Source organism: Scatophagus argus, chromosome 13, assembly GCF_020382885.2.
Source record: "Scatophagus argus isolate fScaArg1 chromosome 13, fScaArg1.pri, whole genome shotgun sequence".
NCBI lineage: Eukaryota > Metazoa > Chordata > Actinopteri > Scatophagidae > Scatophagus > Scatophagus argus.
This window is the reverse complement of record NC_058505.1, coordinates 3,385,680-3,397,119: the sequence shown is the minus strand read 5'-3', so window position 1 is coordinate 3,397,119 and position 11,440 is coordinate 3,385,680.

Here is an 11,440-nt window from a genome sequence, read left to right as displayed (position 1 = left end):
TTTCACCTTTGGCTGCAAAGTTTGTTCTTCATGGCTGCCACGAGGATTTTGTGATTTAAGCAAATAAGCTTTAACTGGTTGAGTGTATGCTGATTGCCCAGCACCAAAAGACCAAAAGGGCATGTAGGCAGTCAGTAATGCTGATCAGACCTTTGCTCATATGCTGTCTATTCTCCTTTAGCCAGAGACCGTTAACTTCAACAGACGCTCGGAGTTTTTGCAGCTGAGGCCGACTGCTGTTCAGAGACGTCCTCACCTGTTGCAGAATTAAGGTCAAAGCTTTCATGTAGTTTATTTTGTTGGTGAACGCAACATTGCCTAGTAGCATCTCTCCCTGTGTGTCTGTCTATCTGTGTCTCTCAGTGGTCAGCAATGGAGGTTTACAGGGAGGAGGAGGAGGAGGAGGAGGAGGAGGAGGAGGGGAAATCGTTTGCTCAGATGAGCCCCGCTGCTGTCGGCTGGAGATCGGGTGGAAACAAGAGTCAGCTGTGACAGGAGGAAACCCTGCAGAGGAAAACGACTGAAGGAGCTGATGAGAGATGGACAGACAGATGGAGAGAGACAGACAGGAAGATGGTGGCGTAGACTCGGTGAGACGGGAGGAGGAAATTACAAATGTGAAGGAGGAACGTAATCTAAATGGAGAATATGGCCTGAGGCAGAGCTAAATACATTAAGAGTTAGTGAAGATCAGGAAATTATGTAATTACTGAGGAGTGTGAAGCAGGTTATTAGAAATGAATAATTATCCAAATGTATATGTGGACAATTTCCTTTTTATAGCTTTTGGCCCTGAGACCAGAGCAGCAGCACTGCAGGTTTTTAGAAAGTCACTCCAACCAACCTGAGATTAAAAACAGTCCGACCAGTCAGATTTCAGTCCCCAGTGTAATGAAAGAAGAAGAATCAGCTTTATTGACAGTATGTATATTTTTACATACACACACTGAATTCGTCTTCTGCATTTGACCCATCCTTAGTTCAACACACACATGCAACACCCGGCAAATTACATGCAGTGAAACACACACAGGAGCAGTGGGCAGCATCAAGCGCCCGGGGAGCATATTGTGGGATTAAGTGCCTTGCTCAAGGGCACATCAGCCAGCTAATGGAGGAGGGGGAGAATTTTTCGCATTAATCACTCCACCACACCCAAATTTTTCCTGTCCATCCGGTGGGGGAATCGAGCCGGTGACCCTCCTCCGATCACAAGCCGCTTCTCCAACCTCTAGGCCGCGGCTAGAGCCTAGAGCGATCGTGATCAGTTTCATATCAGATCATTGGCAGTTTCACTCCTGGGTCTCGTCCAAATCCATCAGCGTCCACACTTTGAATAATCTGAGCACAGTCATCCTGTCCTAACAGCAGGTTTAGTCTGCTGACCATCTCATTATCTCACACTGTTGAAGCAGTTTTGCTCTTTTGGCAGCGTTTTGTTCCAGGTGAGAGCAGCTGTCAGTCAGAGATGCTCAGAGGACTCTTAATTCTCCCGCTGTGAAGCCCAGGGTCTAATATCACGCTTCACAACACTCCTCAGGGCTCCTCAGCTGGATACAAACCTTGAAAACCCGTCAGTGTGTTGGGTGTACAAACAGGTATTTACAGCGAGCTGTGAAGTTTAGAGCCATGAAGACTGAAAGCAGCAACAACATAAAAAGAAGTGATGTGTAAGAAGCCCAGTGTACGATAAGACCCCATGAGGTGGGCTGAGTGAGGCCAGCAGGCTTTACAGCAACTGATTAACTCATGGAAGCTGACCTCAGACCTGCTTGTCGGGATAAAGCAGGTCATTTGATATGAAGTTGTCTTAGCCCAGCAGTCTGGTTTTGAACATGTTGAAAAGTGCTGCTTTGCTGCAGTTTTTTGTTATTTTTTCTTGAGCACTTTAAGTTTGAAGCTTTTGCCGAATCGGACGTCTTGTCAGTGTGTTTCCAGACTGTGAGACGAGTCTCAGCAGGAGCAGTTGGTGCTTTTCCTGCCTTACTGTGATAGCTCAATCGCTGCCTTCCTCGGGCCTGCGGTCCTCCTCTTTCTCTTCCAGGTGATCCTGACGTTCTGTGCTGCACCGTTTGTTTGTTACTTGCTCCGTGCAACACATTCAACAGAATATAACAACATATTTAACAGAATCTAATATAGTGAAAATTACTGCAGTCAACGCTGCAGTGCAGGCTCTCCTCATAAGAGAGAACCCATTAAATTCTTTTACCGAGAAGCAAAATTATTCGCTTCCCTAAATTGAAATTTGAGTAATAAACCAGGGAGCACCTGAATATCATAAATAATGTACTATAACTTAATAGCTCCTCTCCACAAAACAGTGGAAAATGCAAATATTGACTCCAGAACTTAACTGAACTTCTAACTGAATTTCTTTGAAGAAAAGTAATTACTTATGACCATGGAAATTTGGCAAACTCCTAAGTGAGAATCAAAAACTTTAATAAGCTCTACACAACGTGCCAGACTTAATGAAGCACTCACAGCTTTCCAAGACAAACGCACAAACAAATCCGTTAAATCTCAGCAGCAGCACAGCTGATGACGCCCTACCTGCCCTACTCTGCCTCTGATTGGCTTATCCTACCGTCCTCACTCCTCGTGCACACGCACAAGGTCAAGTAGTACCGACCATCGCCTGCCGGTGCTGATTGGTTTGCGGGCAGTGCAGGCTGCGACACATGGAGATCAGTTTGTGGGCTTCAGCCACGTCTTTGCTATTGGAAGTTTACCTCCATGCAGTTTGGATTTGAAGTGGCCTTTCCACTGAAAGCCAGTATGTTATTAACATAGGTTAAGTTGAGCCCCTGCTGGGCTGTGAGCGCTGCTGTGTTGCTGAGAGTCTGGTGACGTGCATGTATGTTAACATGTTGACGTGACAGACTGTGGGAAAAGTTGTTCCTGTGGTTCTCTGTCTGATCCTGGACTTTGAGTTCTGTCATCACGCTGTCCAAAGCCCTGTTAGCGGGTTCACTTCCACATCCATCGGTGCTGTCAAAGTGCTCAGTAGTCTGCAGAAAGTCACTGTGCTCTGGGAGCAGGTCTAGACCCCTGCAGTTTCTCTCTCTCTTAGCGGCGTTTTGTTCCAGGTGAGAGCAGCTGTCAGTCACAGCTGACGGGCCCGAGATGCTCGGAGGTTGTTAGGACTCTGAGTCCTCTCGCTGTGAGGCTCAGGGTCTAATATCACGCTTCACGACTCTCCTCAGGGATCCCCAGCTGCATACAAACCTCAAAAGTCAGCCAGGCAGTTTGGTTGTACAGGCAGGTATTTCGTGCAAGAAGTGAAGTCATTTAAGAGACATGAAGTCTGAAGCAGCAAAATAAAAGGAAAAGTAAATGATGTGTAAATGAACCACCGACTCTGCCGCCTTGTTTACATGACAAACTGCATTACAAAAAAACACTCTTTTTCCTGTTAGAGGTGTCAGTCTTTTGTTGCACCAAAATCTTCTCATCTCTGAAACAATGTCAGGCCTTTCTCACCGGCAGCGTCTGGTCCCTCTGGCATCGTTTCAGGAGGCGACAGTCTGTTGTAGGAGTACGAACATCAATGAAAGTCTGAGTCGGGACCATATGTTGAAGTTGCTTTTGAACGTCGTGATTAGGTGAGAGACGAGATGTTACCGACGTTCATCAGTTACATCAAGTTAGCAGACTTATTTTAACCCAAACACAATCTTTTCTTGAAGCAAACCAAGTAGTTTTTGTGCCTAAACTTAACCAGACTGCAACACGCAGTCAGTCACATGAACAGAACATGACAACAGTCACTTATCCTGAGGTTCGGTCTCCGTGTCCACCTCACATGGTGGCCCTCTTCAGCAGACACACCGAGGGCAGATGAACACAGATATAATTACTGCAGTACATTTCAGCCTGTTGCTATCAACCTCAGCCCATTGCAATCGTCTGCATGAACAGTCAGAAGCCCTTATAGATTTTACAGCAGTTAAACTCCTCTCTGTTGACTCTTTTATCTGTCTCACTGTCCTCGGTGAAATGACTGCAGACTCCTGTTCTGTGGAGAAAATATCTGCAGGCGAGTGCTGCTTCGCTGACTCTTATTCTCCACTTATCTCTTTGTGAGTTCGTCACAATAAACAAGATGTTTGTCTGATCCTTTATTCACTTGAAAAGACAACAGAAACAACAAGAGTTTCTGCTTGTTCTCAGATCCATTGAGCTCAGTTATCTGATGCGGAAAATACAAACGAATGTTAGCGAGCAGGACTCAAACTGACTTTGGGAGAAATGAAAGGAATAAGCACGTTAGGAGATAAGCTTTTGGATCAACATGACATTTCAACCATTTGCTGGCCACTCTGTCACAACTTTTCACTGGCTGATCTGAGATAAACAGTAATTGTATATCCTTCGTATGTTTGAGAAGGCTTAAGGAGCTCTGCTGTCTCTTATCTTCAAAGATATGTTTCCACTTCTGAGGTTGTGAGCGTGTCAGGCGAGATAAACCAAACGCCGCTTCATAGGTTCAGATAATTCACACTATTTTTATGTACATTTCTGCGCCTGTCTGTCATTGTGTGAGTAAATCTCATCTGAATAAACTGAACCGAGATCTGCAGCACAACTTTAACAAAGAAAGAAAGAAGATTTCCATTTCTGAGGCTGTTCGCTTTAAATCAGGCGCACTTCAAATACGCCAGACATTTAACTCGTCGAAATAAATTCAGCGACCATCAAAGAGAAAAACATCAAACTTTTTCAAATTTAAAAATCAGGTTTATGTATATAAATATGACCCATTTGGGAAAAGAAGGTGCAGATTTCTTTATTTAAAGTCTTTTATTTATTGATTTGTCTTAACTTTCTCAATAACCAATGAACACACTGACATTTTGAACCAAACTTTCAGTAAATCAAACTCCTCAAGGGGATCGTCACAGTCGTGACACGTTTCCAAAGCCGAGGAAAACACGCTCGTCTTCTCGGGGTCGTGTGAAGCGTCTTGGTTGTCCTTCAGAATACACAGGATCAAAAAAGCTGTTCTTGTCCCACCTGTCTGGGCGAGTTTCAGGTGTGCAAGTGGATCAATGAGCAGAGCTTTGGAGGCTGCGGGAAAGCATTGATGAGCGTCCCGTTCAGTCCTGCCGCTTTCAGTCTTTCCCGCGTATGTGAATGTGAGAGACGTGAAAAGGTTTGAGGTCCGTTTGCAAAAGTGGCATATTCAGTTTATTTTCTTACCGTCATCAAACGCCACGAAAAGACTAAAAACACTCTGAATAGAAAATATCAACTGTGTATCCAAAGCCGGCAGCGTCTTCTCCTCCTGTGCCACAGAGGGCCATTAATGGCCAGAAACGATTAAAAACACATCAGTGAGTCACGCTGTTCCTTCCTTACCATGCACACACACACACACACACACACACACACAAACACACACACACAGTAGACTCTATCCCACACACACCATCCTGTTGCCAGAAATCCCCATTAGAGCACCAAATGCGTAGTAAACCACTGAAAACAACACTACAAATCCAGTTTTTACTCCCCGTCGGCGTAACATTTGCTCCAAACCACAGTGTCCATCTGTTATCGAAAATGACTGAACCTTGTTTTTAAAAGATTTGTGTTGTGAATGGATTAGGGGCTGAGTGCCACAGACTGGATGGGGGAATTTATAAAGCACTGAAAGCGAATAATGTATTGCTGCTTTTGTTTTTTTCTTGGGATTTGTTGAAAATACACAGTGATGCCAGTCTCATCCTTCAAAGGACCGTAATGTCAGTGTGGGTCAATTCCCCGGCTGTGAATTTGTAATGCAAACACAAAGCTTCTCAGCATCACGTGATTTTCCTCTGTTTCTCTCCTGGTTCTTGGAGAGATTTTGGTTTGGTCTTCTCTGCATTTCCCAGTTCCTGCCCAGTGGCTTCCAGTAGACCTCTGGAGCCCCCGAGTGTGTCTCTCTGCCTGCATCCCCTTCAGTTGGCCCTCCGGCTGCGTCCACACCAGGTGTCCCACCTGTCTGCGCTTTCATTAGCTCGCCGTTGGCTTGCTTCTCGCATTTCAAGCTTCTTCTACTCGGAGCTGTGCAGAGATCTCAGGTCATCTTACTGGATCTGAAGATTAGGACATCCTGCTGACAATCAGTGATTGTAATTGAAACTAAAACATTAATATTGTATTAATAACACACATGTGATAATGTTGAATATGATAAACATTCCAGAGCAGATTGTGGATGATTTCTCACTGTTCAGTACATTTAGTTGTTGTTCTTGAACACTTTTGTCCATTAAGCAAAGTTAAAGATGATTATTTGTTAAAAGCTCTATATGTCGTCGTGATAATATCATCATGAGCGTTGTCTCGTCCCTCCTGCCAGGCCACCTGCTGCTCCTCACTCGTCTTGAGTCGAGTGTCTCTGTGGTGGCCAGAGCAGAGAGGCTGGGTGTCCACAGGGAAAACCCCGACTTGCTGAGTCCTGGTTGTAGCTGTGAAGCTCGGTCACACCCAGTCCAGAGACAGAGACAAGAGCAAACCCAGGACTGGCTGTGACTCACTGGCGAGAGCTTTGCAAAATGAAAGGCTATGTGACAGATGTTGAGGTGGGCTCATCGCTCTTGGAGCCTTTAGTATCTGCTGGCTTGCACGATGTTGCTTTAAATGGATCCAAGGCCGTTGCTGGTGGTTCCCATCATCCCCATCAGCCTCTCCAGAGTCCCAGCTGCAGGCTGTGCCAACAGCCATCCAGCTGGTTGGAAAAAGCTGCTTTGTCACTCTGTCTCCTTAATATCCAGCTGCTCTGCTCTTCTGCTCTTCCCTCGGTTTGTCCTTTTCCTCTTTATTTTATGTATTTTACTCAGACTAGTTGGTGACGGTGAATCAACTTTTGGCAAGAAATTAAATGCATTCAAATGAATTTCATCCTCCTCTGCCTTCGCTGGCTGACCAGCCATCCATCCCTCGGTCTGTCTGGCTTCTTTCCTGTCTTCCTGCCTGTCTGCACACCGTGTTGGCCAGGCAGTATTCTGTGAGCCAATTAGATATGTTTTCTCTTCTCCTTCCCTGCATTACAACTCAGTAGCACTGATACTGACAGCAACGACTTCATGGAGCAAACAAACATGCATTCAGTAGCCAGAGTCCACATAAGTATGTACTAAATAAGTAATTCATGAACTACATGATTAATTGCCTCACCAAAGATGAGCTGATGATGTGGGCACAGACAAATATTCTTCTCAGAAACATTTTTAATGAAGGAGAGGTGGACTGAAATGCTATTTTCAGGTTTAATGAAACCCGTGTTCCTCTGTTTCCTTTTAATGAGACCATTAATGCACCAAAATAGTGAAGCTGTGGTGGAATCCATTTACACTCCAGAGCTCTGACTGACGAGAACTCTTCAAAATTAAAATTTGATACCCCCTTAAGAGTGCCGAGCTTCCTGCACTTCCTGGACATATTCATATTGTTAATGCCTACATAAAACCTACTAAATATAAAGCAGTAAATAGTGTATTTTCAGCCAAGGTAAAATCCATGTGTGTTCCTGTAAACGGTGCACAAATGATCGATGCATTAGCAGCGAGGATATTGTCTCCTGTAGTAAATGGATGTTATGTAGATCACTGACTGTTCACTAGAGTAAAAGCATTAGTGGCAGTAAATGCAACCTTCTGTTTTTCAGACCTTTTTGCCTTTACTGGAATATGATTTTATCCATGTGGCTTGACAACATCAAACACAATTCATCTGCAGCAGAAAATCACCTCGCTGACTAGTTTCCATTCTTCATCAACCCAATGTGTCACGTACTGCTGAATGAAATGATCTCTGAGACTCGCTCCACCTTCAGCTGCGTTATGTTGATGTCCGCTGTTGACCTTTGAGAGAGCGGAGCTTCTGCCTGTTGGCGTGTGATCCAGCAGCAAGCAGGTGAGAAGAGACGAGGTGAACCGACCAACAACTCGGACATCTGCAGCTTCCAGGACGCGGCTGCCAGTCTGATCGGCTTTGTTACGAAACAAGAAAAACTTGGAATGGCCTGAAAGAGAAACCAGCAGGATTAGTGAGGCTGCCGACTGTTGTTGTCCAACATCAGTGTTTCAAGGATGGAGCAGAAGAAAAGTTATCCTGAGCTCACTTTTAATGCCATTTGGATCTCCTTTGTTCTCTGGCCAGCTTTCATAAATCCGGGATTATAAGCGACTTCGGGCTGTTTTTAACCGTTATTGAAGCAGGCGTGTTGTGTAAAAACATTCATATTTATAGCATCAGACAGGAGGAGTCGCTACAAGGTGGGGGAAGGTCAGATAAGAAGAATGTGGTCAGGTTCACCTCCATGCAGCTATCTGAGCCCGGGCAGGAGGGGCTCAGTGCCTCAAAGCCTCTCAGGAGGTACAGGAGGGATAAAATCCATCAAACAGAATGTTTTTTTGGTCACAGAAATTTCCAGATGGCAGAAATGAATGCAGTCGTTGATATTTTTCCTCTCTAAGTAAGTTCAGACTGAGTGGAGCTGACGCTGCCAGTTTGGTGAATTTCGAGACTTTTCAAACTTCCCTGGTAAAGCAGGGCTGTCTGTAAAGAAGTCTGCTTTTACCAATAAATCAATCGGGATTTTCTTTTCTGTTAATCGGGTCTGCTCCACATCAGCTGCTTTTTACTGTCCCTGTGAAAAGCTGCAGCCGTCTGAAGACAACAGGACACAAATCTAGAGCCTCCGATTTGTCTTGTATATTTTCATACTGGATAAGTGAGAATAGTTGGATGGATCTTTTGAACGCATTTTAATTGTTTGATCAGATGAATGTTATTCTTACAATCCTGAAATCCAAATGCAGAGATTGTTTATTTTTCCAGGGGCCAGCAGTGATGAAGAGGCGAGAACCTGTCAGCATAACAAGACCTCATTCCTCTCCTCTGTTCGACGAGATGAAGAGCATCTCACCTGTAGTCCACCCAGCAGAACCAGGAAGTGCCTCTCTGAGGAAAGCTGCTGCTGTCTTCATCCTCTGACTGGCAGCCTGCAGGCGTTTCACACCATCTGTCAGGTAAGGATTAAACAATGCAGAGCTCTTCACGCCCGAGGCTCTCTGACTGCCTTCCTCCTCACACTGAAAAACCTGGCAGAAATAGGACGAGTGTGGATCGAGTTAGCAGGGGACTTTTTACACACTTGTTTCAGAATTTCTTCCAGTCATTAATTCTTTGAGAAGTTCATTAAATCCAGACAGCAGAGGTAATTATATGAGTCGTTAAAGCGCACGGCTGGTGGGTGTTTTTCTTCAATCCCTGATTAATATTAGATAATATGAAGATTTAGTGTCTTCAGATAGCGACTTGATTAATCATCGATCGTCAGAGGATTGATGTCAGAAGGACGTGGAGATGATTCGAGTGCTGTTCCTTTGTTTTCACCGTATAATGGAATGCTTTTTTTATTTCATCATATCAGGGCACTGCGTCTAATTATACACTGTTGTTAATTATGATGACTGCTAATCACTGATTTCTTAAGTTGTGTGGTGTTAGTGAGGTCTGGAACAGGCTCTCTCTTTTAAACCCGTGACCCATATGAAATGTACATTTTGCGCTCCTCCACCCTTCATGTGTTCTCGACAAGGTCAGAAACTTGGAGGTAAATCTGTGACCGTGACATTCATGAAACTGAGGCTCTTTGGGGAACATCACAACACATCTGTTTGTTTTCCAAGTTTGGCAAAAATGCCTGCTTTGAATGGACAAAAAGCCAAAACATCAAGAAAAAATTAGGTTTTCAGATTTAGCCCACTGAGTGCGCAGCCTCCAAACCCTCAGTACTGATCCACAGAAAGCCATTACAAGTCTTATGTGATAAGAAGCTGTTTTGCCTTATGAGCTATTTCTAGAAAGCACAGTGATGGCATTTTGGCACAACAGACACTGCATTACTCCGTGCCGTTTGGCTTAGATGGGTCTTTAATTTACAGCAGACAGGAGAGCAGCCCTCTTATTCCAGCTCTTTAAAGCCACAGTGGAATGATTCAGTGTGGAGTTCACAAAAGAGTTGACTTCTCTCTGAAACTCGTTGATTTCTCCTCTGGCTTCCAGCAGCTTGATCTCCGCTCCGCTCTCAAAGAATATCTGAGTATCTTTTGTGTTTCAGCCAACTGGCCGGCCGGTCGGGCAGCAGGCCTCCAACAGCCTGCAGCTGCTGCTGTGAATGTAAAATACAGTCAGAGTGCATCGATCACCAGCTCGCTCCATCTGGTATTCAACATAAATACGAGCCTGGACAAAAAGACGAGGCAGCGGCTCAGGAGCAACTCGATTCATTCAGCAGCAAACTCACTCATCCTGTCAATGAGGCTGGGAGCCTTTAATGCTTCCATCTGATCCATTATCTACTAGTAACTGTTTACTGACGGCTCACTGTGGCTTTGACTCCCCACATACTGATGGATGATTTACCACTTAGCCCAGAGTTTAAACTAAAGGCCATAGCAGAAAAGTGGCACAGGGAAATTATTTTGACCATCTTTGCAACTTCAGGCGAAACTAGAAATGCAAGCCAGGTCAAAGCTAGCTCTGTTCAGCCACAGTCGCTCTCAAAGCTTGTTTCCATTTCCTCTCCACTGTGCAGTTTACTCCCCTGCTGACACTCTGCAAACCACTTTTTGTGGAGCATAAAATACAGTTAAATAAAGAGATTGGATAAAAGTGCAACACAACCAATAAGCTGTAATGGCTTCTTCCATTTTGGGCTCTCAGACTCAACCAAAGGTTGGTATTGTCAACATTGCTTCCTTGCTTGCTTAAGAGCTCAAATTCATGGGTCAAAGTTCACTAGAACTAAACCTGATTCAAGGAAAAGTGAGTGGAGTGGATTGATTTTCACCATGAAAGTTTGCCATTTTAAATTGTGCTGTTTAAAGAAAAGTTGGCACCGTCAGAGCACAACTTCCTTCCATGCTGTTTGCTGTAGAAAGCTCTGATCTTGATTCTGGGAAACAAACATCACAAATAAGCTTATTGGCTTTAACGGGATCAGTCAGGGCGCTACCATCAGCTGACGAAACTGAAAAGCTTCTGCTGCTACCCGACCGTCTCCACCAGGCGTAAACCTGGAGGGAATCGTGCATTTGGTCATGAGTCATGCGCCTGATCCTCGATATGACTGGACCCATCAGCCTAATGCTTTTTGTGCGAGTTATGACCGCATGTTCAAAGACCTCTCATGGCTTTTGTAAAAAGCAGTTTTACTGCTCTGTTTTGTACCACCATTGACTGCTGACGCTCACTCCTCTTAGCCAGCAGGCTGCATGTGATCAGCAGCGACTTCAGTTAAACCGAGATGCTCAAACTACAGATTTAAGATGAATGAATTCATAATTAAAAGTCATCTCCATCACACGTTATATTATTCACACTCTGCCCCCCCCACCCTTCGGCTCATTCTCATGCTGCTCTCCTTTCTGTTTGTCAA